Source organism: Phyllostomus discolor, chromosome 7 (genome assembly GCF_004126475.2).
Source record: "Phyllostomus discolor isolate MPI-MPIP mPhyDis1 chromosome 7, mPhyDis1.pri.v3, whole genome shotgun sequence".
NCBI lineage: Eukaryota > Metazoa > Chordata > Mammalia > Chiroptera > Phyllostomidae > Phyllostomus > Phyllostomus discolor.
In genome coordinates this window covers 64,048,766-64,070,716 of record NC_040909.2, presented here as the reverse complement: position 1 = coordinate 64,070,716, position 21,951 = coordinate 64,048,766, and the positions used below count along the sequence as shown (strand labels likewise).

The 21,951-nt window shown below is 38.0% G+C and overlaps 1 long non-coding RNA gene and 1 pseudogene across 1 annotated transcript; both read left to right on the top strand.

The window, feature by feature from the left end:
- Nucleotides 1-12,847: 12,847 nt before the first annotated feature.
- On the top strand, nucleotides 12,848-14,796 carry LOC114501356 (annotated as a pseudogene).
- Nucleotides 14,797-19,792: 4,996 nt separating this feature from the next.
- LOC118501669 lies at nucleotides 19,793-21,023 on the top strand. Its single transcript, XR_004904303.1, has 2 exons — nucleotides 19,793-20,223; nucleotides 20,600-21,023. It is a non-coding gene; the product is annotated as an uncharacterized LOC118501669 (long non-coding RNA).
- The last annotated feature ends 928 nt before the right edge of the window (nucleotides 21,024-21,951 follow it).

Below are 21,951 nucleotides of genomic sequence, written 5' to 3'. Positions count from 1 at the left end.
CTGGTGGGAAGGACCACCAAAGAAAGACCCAACAACAATCAAAACCCAAAGGCAAACACAAAGCCAACTTAAATGACAGGCCAAGACCAGTGAGCTTGAGAGATCAAGGAAACTGCACCACTGAAACTCACTGCTATTCTACTAAAGAAGTTCACACCGCAAACCCAGGGAGCCAGAACAGATCAATTTTAAGAAGCTGAGGCTAACAAGAAGAGTCTCACAAACAATGGAAAGACAAAGAAACAATCCCCAATGAAAGGAAAGGAGGAAGCCTCAGAAAGAATGCTAAATGAAATAGAGGCAATTCAACTATCAGATATTGAGTTCAAAGCAATGATCATCAGGAAGCTCAATGAGCTCACAATGAGCTACCAGAAACTACAGGGAAGCTACAATGAACTCACTGAAAACTACATCAACATGAAAAAGGAAATAGAAACTCTTAACAAGGGCCAAGAGGAAATGAAAAATACAATTTCTGAACTGAAGAACACAGTAGAAGGAATGAAAAGCAGGATGATGAAGCAGGAGATCGGATCAGCGAGCTAGAGGACAAAGTAGAAGAAAACCCAGAAAGAGCAAGAAATGAAAGAGGCTCAGAAAGAATGAAGAGGGATTAAGAGAAATGCAAGACAATATGAAATGTAATGATATCCATATAATAGGGATACCAGGAAGAGAAGAAGAAGAGCAAGGGATAGCAAACCTATTTGAAAAAATAAGGATGGAAAACTTCCCTAATTTGATGAGAGACAAAGTCACACAAATCCAGGAAACACAGAGAGTCTTAATCAAGAGGAACTCAAAGGGGCCAACCTCAAGACACATCAGAATTAAAATGGCAAAATTTCAAGAAAAAGAGAGAATATTAAAGACAGCAAGGGAAAAAAAGGAAGTAAGTAACATACAAGGGAGCCCCAATAAGGCTAACAGCTGACTTCTCAATGGAAACACTCCAAGCCAGAAGAGAATGGCCAAGAAATATTCCAAAGTAATGAGAACTGGAGGTCTGCAATCAAGGCTACTTTACCCAGCAAGGCTCTCAATCAAAACAGAAGGCCAAATAAGAAGCTTCTTAGACAAAAGAAGTCTAAAAGAATTCACCCTCCACCAATCCAGCTCTGCAAGAGATGCTAAAGGGACTGCTTTAAGGAAAGAAAGGAAAAGAGAGAGAGAGAGAGGAACACAGGTATGAAAATGGCAATGAATAAGTATCTATCAGTAATAACTTTAAATGTCAATGGATTAAATGCTTCAATCAAAAGACATAGAATAGCTAAATGGATGAGAAAGCACTACCCACACATATGTTGCCTACAAGAGACCCACCTCAGGACAAGGATCTACACAGACTAAAGTGAAGGGATGGAAACAAATTTTCCAAGCAAATGGACAGGAAAAAAAAAAGCCCAGGTAACATTACTCTATAGACAAAATAGACTTCCAAAAAAGGGCCATAAAGAGAGACCCAGAAGGTCACTTCATAATACTCAAGGGAAGAATCCACCAAGAAGACATAAATATTGTAAATAGATATGCACCCAACATAGGAGCACCCAAATACATAAAGAAATCTTAAAGGACTTCAAGAAAGATATGGAAAGCAACACCAATTATTGTGGGGGATTTTAACACCCTACTATCAAAAATGGACAGACCTTCCAAACAAAATATCAACAAAGATATGTGGCATTGAACAATACCCGAGATGAAATGGGCTTTACTGATATATATGGAGCCTTCCATCCTATAGAAGCTAAATACACATTCTTTTCAAATGTACACGGAACATTTTCAAAGATAGACCACATGATAGGACACAAAACAAGCCTCAACAATTTCAAAAAAATTGAAATCATACTGAGCATTTTCTCAGATCACAAGGGACTGAAGCTAGAAACCAACCCCAAGGGAAAAAAAACCAAAATACTCAAAATCATGGAGATTAAATAGCATGCTACTAAACAATGAATGGGTCAAGAATGATATTAGGGAAGAAATCAAAAGGTTTCTGGAAACAAATGAAAATGAACTCACAACAACCCAAAATTTATGGGCCACAGTGAAGGCAGTCCTGAGAGGGAAGTTCATAGCGATACAGGCCCACCTAAAAAAGTTACAAACATTTCAAACAAACAACCTAACCCTACGTCTACAAGAACTCGAGGAACAACAACAAAGACAGCCCAGAGCAAGCAGAAGGAAGGAAATAACCAAGATCAGAGCAGAATTAAACGGCATAGAGACTAAAAGCACAATTCTAAGGATCAATGAATGCAAGAGCTGGTTCTTTGAAAAGATAAACAAAAATTGACAAGCCTTTTAAGCAGACTCATCAAGAAAAAAAAGAGAGAAAACCCAAATAAACACAATCAGAAATGAAAGAGGAGAGATTACAACAGATACCACAGAAATACGAAGGATTGTAAGAAATTACTATGAAGAACTGTATGCCAAAGAAATTTGAAAACCTAGATGAAATGGACAAATTTCTAGAAAAATATAATCTTCCAAAACTCAATGAAAAAGAAGCAGAAAGTCTGAACAGACCAATAACAGCAGATGAAATTGAAGCAGTAATCAAAAAAACTCCCAACACAACAAAAGCCCTGGACCAGATGTTTCACAGGAGAATTCTATAAAGCATTTAAGCAAGAGCTAACCCCTATCCTTCACAGACTATTTCAAATAATCCAAAAAGATGGAAGACTCCCAAACTCATTTTATGAGGCCAACATCATCCTATTCCAAAACCAGATAAAGACAAAACAAAGGAAGAAAGCTTCAGGCCAATATCGCTGATGAACATTGACACTAAAATCCTCAACAAAATACTGGCAAACCGCATTCACAGTACATTAAAAAGATCATACACCATGACCAAGTGGGGATTCATTCCAGGGATGCAAGGATGGTACAATATTCACAAATCAGTAAATGCAGTACATCACATAAAAAAAGCAAAGACAAAAACTACGTGATCATATCAATAGATGCAGAAAAACATTTGATAAGGTACAGCACCCATTTACGATAAAAACACTAGCAAAGTGGGGATAGAAGGACCATTCCTCAACATAATAAAGGCCATATATAAGAGACCTATAGCCAACATCATACTCAATGGGGAAAAACTAAAGTCTTTTCCACTAAGACTGGGAACAAGACAAGGTTGTCACACTTTCACCACTTCTATCAATATAGTACTGGAAGTTATAGCCACAGCTATCAGACAAAGAAAAAGAAATAAAAGGCATCCAATCAGAAAGGAGGAAACAAAAACTGTCACTGTTTGCAGATGGACATGATAGTGTACATAGAAAATACTATAGACTCCACCAAAAAAACTGCTTGACATAATAAATGAATTTGGCAAAATAGAGGGATACAAAGTCAATATCCAGAAATCAAAGGCATTTCTGTACAACAACAATGAAACAGCAGAAGCAGAAATCAAGAAAAAAAATCCCATTTGAAATAGCAAAAGAAAAATAAAATACCTAGGAATAACCTAACCAAAGAGGTTAAAAGACCCGTATTCAGAAACTACATAACACGAAGAAAGAAATCAAGGAAGACACAAACAATGGAAACATTATACCGTGTTCATGGATTGCAAGAATTAATATCATCAAAATGTCCATACTACCCAAAGCAATTTACACATTCAATGCAATACCTATTAAAGTACCAATGGCTTATTTCTCTGACAGAGAACAAACACTTCAAAATTTATATGGAACCATAAACAACCCCAAATAGCTGCTGCAATTTTGAGAAGGAAGAGTAAAGTAGGAGGGATCACAATACCTGACACTAAAGTATACTACAAGGCCACTGTAATCAAAACAGCCTGGCACTGGCATAAAAACAGGCACATGGACCAATGGAACACAACAGAGAGCCCAGAAATGGACCCAAGTCTCTATGGTCAATTAATATTTGACAAAGGAAGCAGCAACATAAAATGGAATAGCCTCTTCAAGAAATGGTGTTGGGAGAACTGGACTGCTACATGCAAAAAAATGAAACTCGAGCACCAACTTACACCTTATACAAAAATAAATTCAAGGTGCATAAAAGACTTAAATATAACCATGACACCATTAAAGTCCTAGAAGAGAACGTAGATAGGAAAATCTCAGATATTTCACGCATAAACTTTTTTACTGACATGTCTCCTAGAGCAAGGGGCATAAAGGAAAGAATGAACAAATGGGACCTCATCAAAATAAAAAGCTTTTGCACAGTTGAAAGAAAGCAGTATCAAAATAAAAAGAGAACCAACTGTATGGGAAAACATATTTGCCAATGATACCTCAGACGAGGGTTTCATCTCCAAAATATGTAAAGAACTTACACGACTCCACTCTAAAAAGACAAGCAACCCAATTAAAAATGGGCAAAGGACTTGAACAGACACTTCTCCAAGGAGGACATACAGAAGATCCAAAGACACATGAAACGATGTTCAATATCGCTAGCTATCAGAGAGATGCAAATTGAAACCACAATGAGATACCACTTCACACCAGTCAGAATGGCCATCATAAACAAAGCAACAAACAACAAGTGTTGGAGAGGTTGTGGAGAAAAGGGGACCCTAGTGCACTGCTGGTTGGATTGCAGACTGGTACAACCACTATGGAAAGCAGTATGGAACTTCCTCAGAAACTAAAAATGGATCTGCCTTTTGACCCTGCAATTCCATTGCTGGGACTCTATCCTAAGAACACTAAAACACCAGTACAAAAGAACCTTTGCACCCCAATGTTCATAGCAGCACAATTTACAATAGCCAAGTCCTGGAAGCAACCTAGATGCCCATCAGTAAATGAATGGATCAAAAAACTATGGTACATTTACACCACTGGAATTCTATGCAGCAGAAAGAAAGAAGGAGCTCCTACCCTTTGCAACAGCTTGGATGGAGCTGGAAAGCATTATGCTAAATGAAGTAAGCCAGGCAGTGAAAGACAAATACCATATGATCTCACCTTTAACAGGAACCTAAACAACAAAACAAAGAAACAAGCAAAATGTAACCAAAGACACTGATATAGAGGACAGTGACCAGAGGGGAGAGAAGAGGGAATTTCAGGAGAGAATGGGTAGAGTTTATAGGAGCAAATTTAAAGGACACATGGACAAAAACTAGGGGGAGGGTGGTAATGTGAAGTGGGGAGGGTTGGATGGGTGGGCTGGAATGGGAGGTAAAAGGGAGAAAACTGTACTTGATCAATGATTAAAATTAAAAATAGAAAAAAAATCTAGTTGGTATATTGCTACACGTAGGAAAGGCCCTTAAGAAATATATCGGGTATGATAATATAGCTGATGCTTAACTATGTGTAATGTAGAGTTGAAGGCAGAGATAATAGGCATTGGACATATTGTGTGGAAAATAAAATTCCAGAGACTACCAAAAGTAGAGACATTTTGGAAAATTTGTGCAACACGCATCTTTATGGATAAATAATCTCACCTGTTGATTCTGTCTCCATGGTAACTAATTGGGGCAAGGATAGACACTTGACTCTGATGGAGCCTATTCATTTGCTGATGCTGACCAATTACATCCTTTCTCTGTGTCCATTGTGTTCTCTCTGTCTTTTCTGCACACATTCTCTTCTCCTGGGAAGACTATCAAGGATCTTTAGGCATCAATATGACTAAATAGAGATGCCAGTCTGCCTGTTTTGAGAAGGAGAGTAATTTAGGTGTTGAGAGAACAGATACAAGAGTTCATGTCAGCTGTAGTTTCTTAATATGTAAGAAGATTACAAAAGATTAAGGAAAAAATAATGGTGCAGATCACCATGAATTTTTAGTAATTGTTTCTTCTTGCCTATACCCCACAAGGAATTCATATGGTTAAGTACAGAGATATCAGCACACAAAAGTACTTTTTGGGTTTCCTAATGTAGATAATTTTAGGTCTTTCTGCACAGATTTTTTTTCCATGTCCTTGTATGAACTTAAGAGTTTCCAATCATCATCACTCCACAAATTCTCCCAAAAGAAAGTTATGTAGGTTTGGGCTCTGAAAAGAGGGGCAGGCGAAACAGACTTGTGTTGATCTGTATAAATCTGAATCCATAGGTCATTCCTGGAATTGAGTTAGAGAAGTCACATTGTTTCTTCCTGTGAAGCCATTTGACTTCTCTACCATGAAATATTTCCCAAGTTACATGAGAACTTGGCCAGGTTTATGTTATCTGGGACCCACAGGAGGTCATCCTGATGTCAAGGAGAATAACTTAATTTCCCTTTTCCTCCAGGTAGGCTAGCTATTCTGGATTCTCTGAATGCCACTCTATTATTCCAATGAATTCCCTTTTAGTTAGGCTCACCTATGTCATATTATGTCCCCATGTTTTTTGCCAGTAGTTTTGTAACAGGGTGCAGCCAAGAGGGGAGCCTCAAATAGGGATCTGTAATAAGATCCAGAAGAGCCTGGAGATAATTGGCTCCACACCACAGGGCCACACCTGCCCAGAACCTGGCAGCTGTAGCCAATTGTGAGAGGAGCTGGAAATGGGGCTTCAGAGGAAGACTGGCGCTGGGATTTAAACCGAGACGTGGCAGCCCTGAAGGAGGAGAACCATGTGTAGCCCTGCAAGAGAGAACCACACAGCTTTAGCAGAGTAAAGACTCTTGTGGCCCCGAGGGAGAGAACCACGTGGCTGTGGCAGAGTGGGGACTCCTGTGGTCCGGGGAGAGAGGACCACGTGCCTTTGGCAGAGTAGGGGCCCCCACAGCTTTAGGAGATACGGTACTCTGGACTGGGCAAAGGGGGAAGGAAGGAAGGACTGTGTCTGTTTGTAGGTGCTTTAAGGGACTTTAGAATTTTTGGTGAAGACATTAGGTCCCTACTTTAAGTTTGTACAGCATTAAATAAATGTTTCCTTTCCTTTTCACAAATCTCTGGCATTGAGAGACGTCTTTCCTCTGGCAGCGGACATAACGAACCTGGGGGCTTCTTTCAGTAATAGTATATCATCTCAGCCCCCACCTCCCATTTGTTCTGTAACAGTTTGAGTGTTTCATCCTTTTTTCCCTAAAAAACTAAAACTTACACAGAACATCTAATGAGTATCCAAAACTGTAGATGGTGTCTTTATTTGCTCTTCCATTTAGAGAACTGATAATAAGGATCATTTTTCACAAGGCAGATTGACACAACAAAGGTGTATGAGGAGGAAACACAGAGAGTCCAGTCTGGCTAAGATGTCCTAGAACAAGCATGAAATATTGAACAGAAAACTTTATCTGACAAATATGCAAATAAGAATCATACAAGAAAATTAAAGTGCAGGTTATAAAAGCACAAATTAATAATAATAGCAATTTGTGAGTGAGTGAATGAATGAATAAGGCTCATGTTCAGAGTCTTTTGGGGAATTGAGGGTGAATGGGACCATAACAGAGAAAGAGTTATTCCCTCTGTATATTCTTCAAAACTGATGCATCCACAACAACTTAAAGAAATAATATCACATTCCTCCTTCTTCCCTTCCTTATTTATTTATGATGTAAATTATATTTTCTTTCTCTCTTCAGCGTGTTATATTCCATACTCTTATTATTTCTCTTCTCTGTACCCTCTCAAAATCTTTCACTTAGTCATCTCACATTCATTTTGCCCTTCTTATAATAGTTTTAAGCTCTATACACTTTTATAATATTTGTTCATTTGCTATTGACAGTGTGTTGTGGGTGGGGAATATTTTCGTGGGTGTGGGTTTTGTTTCCTGGACTGTTTGGTTTTGTTCTAAAACCTGTACAATAGCATAAAAGATAGGGGGCAGTGTGACTCTCAGTCAGCCAACCAGAGTGAAGGACCCACCAAAGAATTACTTAACAACAACTGAAACCCAATTACAACCAGAGAGCCCACATAAATGGCATAATGGGCATCCCAATAGCATCAAGCTCAGGATATGATGGAGACTATAACCACTGAATCTCACAGGTCTCTTACCACAGAAGTTCACACAATGAAGACAGGTAGTCAAAGCAGATCAATCTAATATACAGAAACAAACTAGAAGGGTTGCCTAAAATGGGGAGACAAAAACAGCCCTCAATCAAAAGGAAAGGAGAAATCCCCAGAAAGAGTGCCAAATGAAATAGAGGCAAGCAAACCATCAGGTTCTGAGTTCAAATAATGGTTATAAGGATGCTCAAGGAGCTCAGTGAGAACTAAAAAGAACTCCAGGAAAGCTACAGGAACTTACTGTGAAATATACCACACACAAAAAAAGAACACAAAACTATCAATAAGAGCCAGGTGGAAATGAAGAATACAATATCTGAAATGAACAACACAGTAGAAAGAATTAAAATCAGGCTAGATGAAGCAGAGGATAAAATCAGCGGGCTAGAGGACAATGTAGAAGAAAAATTCCCAGACAGAGCAAGTAAAATGAAAAGGACTCAAAAAAGCAAAGAGGGTTAAGGGAGCTGCAGGACAACATGAAAGGTAATAATATCTATATCATAAGGATGCCAGAAGGAGAAGAAAAGTAGCAAGCTTCAGAAAGCTTGCTCTAAAAAGTTAAATTAATGAGAGAAAAGACCATGCAAGTCCAGGAAGCACAGAGGGTCCCAATGAAGATGAACACAAAGATACACACTCCAAGACACATCATAATTAAAATGGCAAAATTTAAAGATAAAGAGAAAATCTTAAAAGCAGCTAGGGAGATTCAGCTAGTAACACACAAGTAAGCTGTGATAAGACTATCAGCTGATTCTCAATAGAAAACACTGCAAGCCAGCAGGGAATGGCAAGAGATTTTCCAAGTAATGAAAAGCAAAATCCTGCCACCAAGACCACTCTAACCAGCACGACTCTCAATTAAAATGGAAGGTTAAATAAGGAGTTTACCGGTGGGGGTGGGGGGAAGGCTAAAAGAATACTTCTCCACCAAACAAGCATTGTAAGAGATGCTAAAGGAATGCTTTATGAAGATGAAGGGGGAGGGGAGAGAGGGAGAACACACAGGTAAAAAAAGGAAAAAATGGCCAATGAATAAGTACCTATCAGTAATAACCCCTAAATATAATGGATTAAGTACCCCAACCAAAAGACATAGGGTAGCTGAATGCATAAGGAAACATGACCCACATATATGCTGCCTACAAGAGATTCTCCTCAGAACAAAGATCTACACAGTCTGAAAGTGAAGGGAAAGAAAAATATATTCCAAGAAAACAAATATGAAAAATAAAGCTTAGTAGCAATACTTATATCAGGCAAAATAGATTTCAAAACAAAGTCCGTAAAGGAGACAGAGAGAGACACTTCATAATACTAAAGGGAATAATCCATCAAGAAGATATAACTCTTGTAAACATATATGCATCCAACATAGTAGTCCCCAAATATATAAGGAAAATCTTGGAGGACTTCAAGAACGATATAGACAACACACTCATCATAGGGGGTTTTCACACCCCTTTGTCAACAATGTACAGATCTTCCAAGCATAGAATCAACAAGAATATTGTGTCACTGAAGAACACTCTAGATCCAAATGGACTTTATGATATATACAGAACATTTCATGCCACAGAAACAATATACATTCTTTTCAAATGCACATAAAACATTTTCAAAGATAGACCACATGACAGGACACAAACAAGCCTCAAACAATTCAAGAAAATTGAAATCATATCAAGTCCTTCTTGGATCACAATGGCTTGAAACTACAAACTGAGGAAACTACAAACTGAGACTGAATAACATGCTATTAAATAATGAATGGGTCAACAAGGAGATCCAGGAAGAAAGTCAGAAAGTTGCTGGAAACAAATAAAGATGAATACACAATAGCCCAAAACTTCTGGGACTCAGTGGAGACAGCTCTGAGAAGGAAGTTCATAGCAATACAGCCTACCTAAAAAAGATAAAAAAAAAACCCTCAAATGACCTAATCCTACATCTACAAGAACCAGAGGAACAACAAACAAAGCCCAGAGTGAATAGAAGGAAGGAAATAATCAAGATCAGAGAAGAATTAAATGACATAGAAACCAAAAGAAACAGTTCAAAGGATCAATAAGTCCATAAGCTGATTCTATGAAAGATAAACAAAATATACAAGTTTTTAATCAGACATACAAAGAAAAATGGGTAGGACCCAAGTAAATACAATCAGAAATGAGAGAGGAGAAATTACAACCAATACTATAGAAATACAAAGTATTGTAAGGAATACTTACAAAAACTATTATGTGAAGAATTTGACCATCTGGGCCATATGGAAAAATTTCTAGAAACATATAATCTTCCAAAACTGAATCAAGAAGGAGCAGAAAGCCTGAATAGACTGATAATAGCAAATGAAACTGAAGTAGTAATAAAAAAAAAAAAACCTCCCAGCACACAAAGGCCCTGAACTGGATGGCTTCAATGGGGAAATTTTAGCACACATTTAGGGAAGAGCTAACTCCTATCCTTCTCAAAATATTCCAAAGAATTCAAGTAGATGGAAAACTCCCAAACTCTGAGGCCAACATTATCATAATCCCAAAACCAGGTAAAGATACAACAAAGAAAGAAAACTACAGGCCAATATCGCTGATGATTATAGATGCTAAAATACTCAACAAAATATTGGCTACCTGGATTCAGAAATACCTTAAAAAGATCATACACCATGATAAAGTGGGATTCGTCATCAAAAGTCTGCAAGGATGGTATAATATTCATAAATCAATAAACATAAAATACCACATAAATACAATGAAAGACAAAAATCACATGATCACATCAATAGATGCTGAAAAGCATTTGATAAAGTACAGCACCTATTAATAATAAAAACACTTAGCATACTAGGAATAGAGGGAGCATACCTCAATATAGTAAGGGCCTCATAAGAGTAACCTACAACCACCATCAAACTCAAAAGGCAAAAACTAAGAGCTTTCCCCCTAAGATCAGGAACAAGACAAGGGTGTCCACTTTCACCACTTTTATTCAACATATTATTGGAAGTTTTAGCCACAGTGATCAGAGTGAATTTGGCAAAGCAGCAGGATACAAAGTCAATGTTCAGAAATCAATGACATGTTTGTATACCAACAACAAAATATCAGAAACAGAAACTAAGAAAAGAATCCCATTTACAATAGCAATGAGAGAAGTATCTAGGAATAAACTTAACTAAGAAGGTAAAAGAACTTGGAAAACTACAAAACACTTAAGACAGAAATTAAGAAAGATACAAATAAATGGAAGCATATACTGTGTTCTTGTACTGGAAGAATTAACATCATTAAAATGTCCATACTATCCAAAGCAATTTATAGATTCAATGCAATCCCTATTAAAATAACAATGACATTTTACAGATTTAGAAAAAAATATTTCAAAATTTATAGGGAACCAAAATTGACCCAAATAGCCTCAGCAATCTTGGGAAAAAAGAATAAAGTAGGAGGGATCATAGCACCTGATATTAAACTATATTACAAGGTCACTGTAATCAGTTTGGTACTATGATCCCTCTTAGACCAGTACCCAACAGTTTGGTACTGGTCTAAGACCAGATGCATAGATTAATGGAACAGAAAGCCCAGAAATAAACCCAGGTCTCTATGGTCAATTAATATTTGACAAAGAGGACAGCAGATTAAATGAAGTAAAAATAACCTCTTCAACAAATGGTATTGGTTGATCTGGACAACTACATGCAAAAAAAAAAAAATGAAACTAGACCACCACCTTACACCATACACCAGAACACATTCAAGATTGACAAAAGACTTAAATATAAGCCATGACACGCAAAATTCCTACAGGAAAAACCCAATGGTAAAACTTAAGATATTCCACACAGCAATATTTTCACCAATATTTCTCCTGGGGCAATGAAAAAAAAGGATAGAATAAACAAATGGGACTACATCAAACTAAAAAGTTTCTGCACAGCTAAAGAAAACAGCAAAATGAAAAGGGTGCATCATATGGGGAAACATATTTCCCAATGATACCTTGGACAAGGGTTTGACCTCCAAAACATATAAAGAACTCATATGACTCCACATCGGGAAGACAAACAATCCAATTAAAAAATGGGCAAAGGACCTGAACAGACACTTCTCCAAGGAGGACATACAGAGGGCCCAGAGACATATGAAAGGATGCTCAACATCACTAGCCATCAGAGAGATGCAAATTAAAACCACAATGAGATACCACCTAACACCGGTCAGAATGGCCATCATAATCAAATCAACAAACAAGTGTTGGAGAGGATGTGGAGAAAAGGGAACCCTAGTGCACTGTTGGTGGGAATGCAGACTGGCGTAGCCTTTGTGGAAAATAGTAAGGAATTACCTCAAAAACCTACACATGCAACTGCCTTTTGACTCAGCAATTCCACTGCTGGGATTATACTCTAAGAATCCTGAAACACCAATTCTAAAGAACGTATGAACCCCAATGTTCATAGCAGTGCAATTTACAACAACCAAGTGCTGGAAACAACCTAAGTGCCCATCAGTAAATGAGTGGATCAGAAAACTGTGGTACATTTACATGATGAAATACTATGCAGCAGAAAAAGAAAGAAGAAACCCCTACATTTCACGACAGCATGAATGAGACTGGGGAGTATTATGCTAAGTGAAATAAACCAGGTGGCGAAAGACAAGTACCATATAATCTTGCCTATAAGAGGAACCTAATGAAACAAACAAACATGCAGGATAGAACCACAGGTGTGGAAACAAGGAACAGACTGACAGTGACCAGAGGGGAGGTGGGAAGGGAGAAACAGGAGAAAGGGAAAGGGACTAGTCAAGGAACATGTATAAATGACCCATGGACATGGACGACAGGGTGGTGATTGACTCTGAGGTGATGGGGCCATAAAAAGCAACAGGGGGAAAATTGGGACAACAAGAAAACAGAAAACGGAAAAGGAAAAAGAAAAAGAAACACTAGTATGAAAGTTAAGATTCTGATGAAAGGTAATTTTGGAACCATAGTGAAATACACAATTCCAGCTTTAGAGGTCACAACTTCAGTCAGGTAGAAAGGTGGTAGAGGGCAGTTTGAAGTGTGTGTACACTTATTTATCCACCAGTGGTGTAAATCCTGCCTCCCCCGACAAGTCTTGCATTTTCCCCCATTCCAGCCTCTATTGCCCTGAGTTTAGAATCTAGCTACAGCCCTACATACATCTAACCAGTCTGGGAATGAATGGAACCTAAACCTCCTGATGCTTATCTGTTTTCTATCATCCCATGTGACCCTAAATTCACCCAAGAGGATTCCATAAATGGACTAGGGTCCAAATGAAAGAAATATATTGAACTTAGGCAGGAAAGTGAGATTGCCCTTCAAATGCCAATCGACATTGCTTTTGGCACAAGAAAGAAGTTAAAACATAATTAAGATCTGAAGGCTGATTACAGGAATGTATGATTATTTTTATTATTTTTCCTTTTTCTCAATATTTGCGATAGGATGTGATCAACCTCTGCCATGCTCTGTTGCTTAGTAGCAGACATTCAGAGTTTTAATTATATACTAAAATAAGCTAAAGAATAGAAAACTGCTTTATGTCTAACACGTATATATCAAGAAAGGCATGTGACAGCATCTAAATTGCTTTAGTGCCTGATAAAGAGTGTCTCCAGTAGGGTTGTCATAAAAAATCATGAATTGAGTAGGAAAGTATTATTAATAAAACTGCTACTCTATTTATATGTCCTCCATTGTTTGTTATTCTTTGTTAGAAGTTGGAAATGAATTTTTATCTACCACTAATTTCATCAGGCTTTTTTTTTGTCAGAGAAAAAAATTAAAGAAAAACTTTTGTCAATTGCACTGCCAACCCTAGCCCTTCAAATAGAATTCTTTTCACTCCTCCAGATCTGCAATTCCAAAAATATTATATCTTATAATGAAAAATTAAAGAATTTGTTCATTCATTCTTTCAATATCCAATAGAACTATGTTCTGGCAGTATACCCCAGAGGCATCTTCTGCCCTCATAGAGATGGGAGGGAAAGATAATAAATAGGTAAAACATTGAAAAGATAATTACAAACCATAGTAAGTATTATAAAAGAAATAGAGTGTATTGGGCTGCTGTGGTGATCACTTCACTGGGACAGTCTCTGCATATCATGGGGTGATAGATCTGTTGCCTTTGATTGGCCTCAGTGTTGATACTTCCAGGACCCTGAAGAAACAGGACCCTGATAAGCTCTATGAAGTCCAACGATCAGTAGATTATAAACCAGTTTGGCCCTTCAGCCCTAATCAACCTCTCCAATTGTTCACACATAAAACTGGAACCAGCCCACACCCGTCTACAAGGCTCCATGACCAATAGCACTACAGTGGTTAAGATACCAGGCACTCCTGTGTCAGGAGGCATCTCAGCCCTGAAAACAATCAGGTATTGACCATGAGGGAATTATAAAGATTTAGTGAGAAAGGAGATCCTAATGGGCAACTGAATGAAGACATTGAGGAGATGCTGCTGCAGGTTGCTGATGATTTTATTGACAGTGTGGTGACAGCAGCCTACTGGCTTGCTTGGCATCACAAGTCCAACATTCTGGAAGTGAATGATGTACAGTTGCACCTAGTGCTAGTGAAACAGGTGGATTCCAGGATTTGGCTCTGAAGAAATTCAACCCCACAAAAAAGCTTGTACCACAGAAACACAACAGAGAATGGCACTGATCTGGAAAACAAGAAATATCATATGGAAAGGTCAGGGAATGGACAATGTATTTGGAGATACTTCAGCTGAGTCCTGAGCCATCTCAACCCTGGGTTTTTTTTTAAAATGCTTTACAGAGAAATAATATATTTTTATTAACAGTACAGCAACATCTATAATGACTAAGAGGATCTGTCAAAAGAATAAAGCCTCCTACCCCTACTTTGGCCTCTTTCCCTGCTGTCTCAAAGAGGAGCAATGTATCTTCAACAGAAGGGTCTATTTGTGGTTTATTATATAAGTGATTAATAAGGGACAAAGCAGTATGGTCTTGTTTGGTAACACGGTATTAGCAGGGTTGTAGGTGTTTTGTTTCCTTCTCTTTTCCTTTTCCCCCTGTACATTGTAATGTCAGTGTTTATTATTGAATATGACTTCATTTGCTTTTTCCAGAATAAGCAGATTATTAATAAAAAATAGAGTATACTATTTAGGATTAGGTTTAGCTCTAAGTGACAGAAGATTCAACATCACTTGGATTTGTTTTAATTGTCACCTGAGGACAGGTTTATTGATTTTTAGAGAGAGGGGAAGGAAGGGTGAAAGAGAGGGAGAGAAACATCAGTGTTGAGAGAGAAACATTGATGTGGTCATACACACCCTGACCCAGGACAGAACTCATAACTTAGGTGTGTGCTATGACTAGGAATCAAACCTATAAACTTCTGGTTTATGGATCGACACTCTAACCAACTGAGCCACACCAGTCAGGGCCAAAATCATTTGGCTTCAACCCAGGTTGTGATTCAGCCAGTATGCACAGGAGTAGCTACAACAATCTTTTAAACACTGGCATCTGTTCAGATTGATCATGCTCTATTCTTTGGATGGTTTAGGTTCATATGTTGGACAAGTTGCTATACATATTGAATATTGACTGTGGCTTAAAATGTTCATTTCTCTCTTTATCTCATGTTAAAAGAAAGCTCTTCAGAATGGGTAAGGCAGCTTCATGACCTCATCAAGGACCCAGATTTGTTTTTCTCCATTTTCAACACCTGGTTTCCACCTCATGGTCCAAGATAACTGCTTGGGTTCCAGCCATTACACCTTCAAGAAAGACTAAAGTGACAAGAAAGCCATAATTTCTCCCCTTAAGGATAGCTTAGTGTTCATCTCAACAGCCAGAACACAGTCCTTGGGGGCAAGATAAGCTGGAATATGTAGCCTTCACTGTAGGTGATCATATGCCCACCTGGAAATTATAGTCATTCTATTACTAGGAGAAAAGGTTAGAAGAGATAGAAAGACAAGTAGTAGACATTACCACATAGGGTGATGTGATAGAGAGTAACTGACTGACACAGAGGCAGGTGCTTTAAATTGGGTAGTTGAAGGCCTTCTGAAGAGGTAATGACTACTAAGCTGAGGCCTAAAGGATGCAGGTGAGCTTGCCACACAAACTAGAGGAAGAGAATTCTAGGCAAAAGAGTGTCTTATTTCAAAATAGATTGACTTCTGCTCATAGATTATTTTGACTTCATTTTATAGTTTTCCTGGACTAGATGATAATATGTTTCTTCATTAATTCTTAGTTCTCTAAATATGCAAACATATTACATTATAGAAATTTTTGATTTATTGAAAAGTTTAACTACTGTCACTCTGTAATTCTGAATATGGTAGGAAAATGGTTGAGAACATATCTAGTAGCAAAATACTATTTGATATATTACTTAGGAGGATGTCTATGGGGGTTAGCCCAGCCAAATAAAGTGTGCATATATTATGTTTTAGAAAGCTCTCTGAGTGGTGTAAATAACATGCTAGACTCAAACAAAACTTACAAACTAGGGTATTAAATCACAATAACATGATTCATTTGGAGTTCACTAGAGTAGAATCATTTGTATGGAACTAATGTGACATTTTATGAGACTGTCATATTAGTTATGCATTTTTTAACTGCTTTCTGTGGGTGCCAGAATGTGGTTCACTGGAATAAACAGAAGACTTGTGGCCTAAAGCCCTGAAGGGGGATTTGCCTTCATCAAGACTTCCTATACTATAATTAAGTTGACATTATATCTAGAGCATTTTCTTAATAAATATCTTACACTGACATCAAACAAAAGAAGTAATTGGTAATACTATTTATTTTTGCAGATTTTATGTGAACAAGGTCATTATATAAGCTTAGTAAGCAGTTTTGTCTAAATATATCATGCAATGCCATATGCACTACTACAGAATACACAGATGATGTGTGTGTACATGTGTGTCAAGCCATTCTCTTGAATCTGTTGACAAATTACAGAAGAGGTGAACTGCCCTAGAGATCATTTTATGTTTCAATGAAGAAGCTCTAAGAATATACTGTTTCTAAACTGACCATATTTCCTACACATTTGTATGTCTAGCTATGAACATAAGACCTAATCTATGGGACCAAGAAATCCTGTCTGCCCTAAAGCTGTTAGAAGGTGAGCTTCATTTTCAAGAGCAAAGACTATGTCCTTTTTACCTCTGTAACCCCAATACCTAAAACAATGTTTGACATACAGTGGTTGCTCAGTAAGATTTAAATGAGTGAATGGTCACACCAGTTAGAATGGCCATCATAACCAAATCAACAAACAACAAGTGCTGGCAAAGTTGTGTAAAAAAGGGAACCCTAGTACACTGTTGGTGGGAATGCAGACTGGTGCAGCCAATGTGGAAAACAGTATGGAATTTCCTCAGAAAACTGAAAATCAACTGCCTTTTGACCAGGCAATTCCACTGCTGGGATTATACCCTAAGAATACTGAAACGCCAATTCCAAAGAACCTATGCACCCCAATGTTCATAGCAACACAATTTACAATAGTCAAGTGTTGGAAGCAACCTAAGTGCCCATCAGTAAATGAGTGGATCAAAAAGCTATGTCACTTACACAATGGAATACTACACAGCAAAAAGAAAGAAGGAACTCCTACCCTTTGTGACAGCATGGATGGATCTGGAGAGCATTATGCTAAGTGAAGTAAGCCAGGCTATGAAGGACAAATACCATATGATCTCACTTATAAGTGAAACCTAATCAACAATAACAAGAAAAAAGCAAGCAAAATATAACCAGAGACATTGAAATAAAGAACAAACTGACAGGAACCAGAGGGGAGGGGAGAGAGGAATAATGGGGGAAAATAGAAGGGGCATCAAGAAACATTCATAAAGGACACATAGGCAAAGCCAAAAGGGAGCAGAATTGAGAGTGGGAGGCAAGGAGGGACAGAGCATAGGGGAATAGTGTGGGGAACATGGAGACAACTGTACTAGAACAATAAAATATATAAAAAAATAAATGAGTGAATGGTGATTCTTCATTCATAACAGTTTCTACTTATGTACTCAACAACTCTTTAAGACTCTATCAATAACTTTGACAGAAACCCTACATATATCAAAATTCCAAGACAAGAGAAATCAGAACTGATTATGAAAAAAACAAAGCCATATAGTGTTTTTTTTTAATTAAATTATTGGGGTGGCATTGGTTAATAGGATCATATAGGTTTCAAGTGTACATTTCTATGATACATGATTGGTATATTACATTGTGTGCCCACTACCCAAAGTTAAATGATCTTCTGTCACCATTTAATTAGCCCCCTTTACCCTTTATTGTCCCCCATCCCTTTCCTCTTGTAACCACCATGCTGTTGTCTATGAGTTTCAGTTTTATATCCTATATATGAGTGATATCATATAATTTGTAGGTTTTTCTGAATGACTTATTTACACTTGCCATGATGTTCTCAAGGTCCATCCATGTTGTTACACATGGCAGTATTACATGTTTTCTCATGGCTGAGTAATATTCCATTGTATATATGTACCACGTCTTCTTTATTCAATCATCTAATGAAGGACACTTTGGTTATTTCCATGTCTTGGCCACCATGAATAATGCTGAATGAACAAAGGGGTGCATATATATTTGTGAATAAATGTTTTAAAAATTTGGGGGTAGATATCCAGAACAGGGGTAGCTGAGTCATATGGTAACTGTGTTCTTAATTTTTGGGGAATCCTCCACACTGCTGTCCATAGTGGCTGTACCAGTTTACAGTCCCACCAGCAGTGAATGAGGACACCTTTTTTTCCCCAGAGCCTCTCTAGCACTTGTTATTAATTGTCTTCTTGATAATAGCCATTCTATCAGGTGTGAGGTGGCATCTCATTGTAGTTTTGATTTGCATTACTCTAAAGGCTTGTAAAGTTAAGCATCTTTTCATATATCTGTTGGCCATTTGTATGTCTTCTTGGAAGCAGTATCTTTTCAGTCCCTCTGCTCATTGTTTTTTTTATCTCTACCCAAGAATATACTTTTATTACTGATTTTAGAGAGAGGAAGGAAGGGAGAGAGAGATAGAGAGACAGAAATAGAGACAGAGAGAGAGAGAGAAGAAGCATTCATCAAGGTGCCTCCTGTAAATGCCTCTGACCTACTGGGGATTGAACTTGCAACCTAGGTATGTGCCCTGACTAGGAAATCCAATTCACATATTTGGTATGTGGGACAATGAATACTCTAACCAACCACGTCAGCCTGTCCAGAGCTCCACTGCCCATTTTTTAAACTGGTTTGTTTGTTTGGCATGGTGAGTTATATGGGTTCTTTTTATATCTTTGGACATTAATCCCTTGTTGGAGCTGTTGTTTGCAGTATCTCCTATTGACTGGTTGCCTTCTTGTTTTGTTGTCAGTTCTTTTTTTGTATGGAAGCTTTTCAGTTTGATATAATCCAGTTCAGTTCTTTTGACTTTACTTTCCTTGCCTTGGGGCCATATTCATAAAATGTTCTCTGTGACAAAGGTCCATAAGTTAGCACCTATGTTTTTGTCTATGTAATTTATTGTTTCAGATCTTATATTGAGGTCTTTGATCCATTTTGAATTAATTTTGTACATAGGATAAACTCTAATCTAGTTTTATTCTTTTGCATCTGTCTTTCCAATTTTCCTAGCACAATTTATTAAAGAGAATTTCTTTTCTCCATTGTGTGTTTTTGGCTCTGTTATCAAAAACTGTTTGCCCACTTTTTCGCAATGGGTTTGTTGCCAGAACACAGGTGTCAAGAAAACCACCAATAAATCAAAGGCAAAAATGGAAAAGGAAAAGACTCACATCAACATTGTGGTCATTTGGACACATAAATTCCAACAAGTCTACCACTACTGGCCATTTGATCTAGCAGATGTGGTGGAATCAACAAAAGAACCATTGAAAAATTTGAGGAGACTGCTCAGATGGGGAAGGGTTCCTTCCAGTATGCCTGAGTCTTGGATAAACTGAAAGCTGAATGTGAGTGTGTTTTCAGCATTGATATCTCTCTGTGGAAATTCAAAACCAGCAAGTATTATGTGACCATCATTGATGTCCCAGGATAGAGACTTTATCAAAACATAATTATAGGCACATCTCAGGCTGACTGTGCTGTCCTGATTGTTGCTTGCCAGTGTTGGTGAGTTTGAAGCAGGTCTCTGCAAGAATGGGCAGACCCGTGAGGATGCCCTTCTGGTTTACACACTGGGTGTGAAACAACTGTTTGTTGGTGTTAACAGAATGGATTCTACTGAGCCATCCAACAGCAGGAAGTGATATGAGAGAATTGTTAAAGAAGTCAGCACTTACGTTAATAAAATTGGCTACAACCCTGACACAGTAGCATTTGTGCCAATTTCTGGTTGGAATGGCGACAACGTGTTGGAGCCAAGTGCTAACATGCCTTGGTTCAAGGCATGGAAAGTCACCCATAAAGATGGCAGTGCCAGTGGAACCACATTGCTTGAAACTGAGATTGCATCCTGCCACCAACTCATCCAAATGACAAGCCCCTGCATCAGCCCCTCCAGGATGTCTACAAAATTGGTGGCATTGGTACTATCCCTGTGGGCCAAGTGGAGACTGGCATTCTCAAACCTGGCATGGTGGTCACCTTTGCTACAGTCCAACATTACAACTGAAGTAAAGTCTGTTGAAATGCACCATGAAGCTTGAGTGAAGCTCTTCCTGGGGACAGTGTGGGCTTCAATATCTAGAATATGTCTGTCAAAGGTGTTCACCGTGGCAATGTGGCTGGTGATAGCAAAAATGATAAAAAATGGAAGCTGCTGGCTTTTACAGCTCAGGTGATTATCCTCAACCATCCAGGCCAAATCAATGCTGGTTATGCACCTGTGCTGGATTGTCACCCAGCTCATACTGTTTGCAAATTTGCTGAGCTGAAGGAGAAGATTGATTGTTGCTCTAGGAAAAAGCTGGAAGATGGCCCAAAGTTTTGTGAAATCTGGTGATGCTGACATCATTGATATAGTTCCCAGCAAGCCCATGTGTGTTGAGAGCTTCTCTGACTATCCTCCTCTGGGCCACTTTGCTGTTTGTGACATGAGACAGACAGTTGCTGTTGTTGTCATCAAAGCAGTGGACAAGAAGGCAGATGGAGCTGGCAGTCACCAAGTTTGCCCAGAAAGCTCAGAAGGCTAAATGAATATTATCCACAACACCTCCATCCAGTCTTAATCAATAGTGGAAGAGTGGTCTCTCAAGACTATTTGTCTGCACTGGCCACTTAAGTTTAATAGTAAAGGAGAGGTTAATGATTAAAATGCATTGTAAAATCTTAAGAAGGAAAAGAGGATGTTTTGTGGAACATTTGGGGTTTTTTGTGTGTGGCAGTTTTTAAGTTATTAGTTTTTAAAATCAGTATTTTTAATGGAAACAACTTGACCAAGATCTGTCACAGAATTTTGAGATCCATTAAAACAAAGTTTAATGAGAAAAAAAAAGTTGTTTGCTCATATACAGATGGTTTTATTTCTGTGGTCTGAATTCTATTCCATTAATCTGTGCATGTTTTTCTGCCAATAGCATGCTGTTTTGATTATTGTAGAACTGTAGTATAATTTAAATCCAGGTAGTGTGATACCTCTGGCTTTGTTCTTTTTTTTCTCAGTATTGCTTTACCTATTTCACATCCTTTGTGGTTCCATACAAATCTGATGATATTTTGTTCCATTTCTTCAAAGAGTTTACAATAACCCAAATATGGAAGCAGACCAAGGATCCATCAGTAGGTGAATGGATGAAACAGCTATGGTACATTTACACAGTGGAATACTATACAGCCATAAAAAGAAGAAAATTTTACCCTTTTCAACAGCATGGATGGACCTGGAGAACATTATGCTAATGAAATAAACCAGTC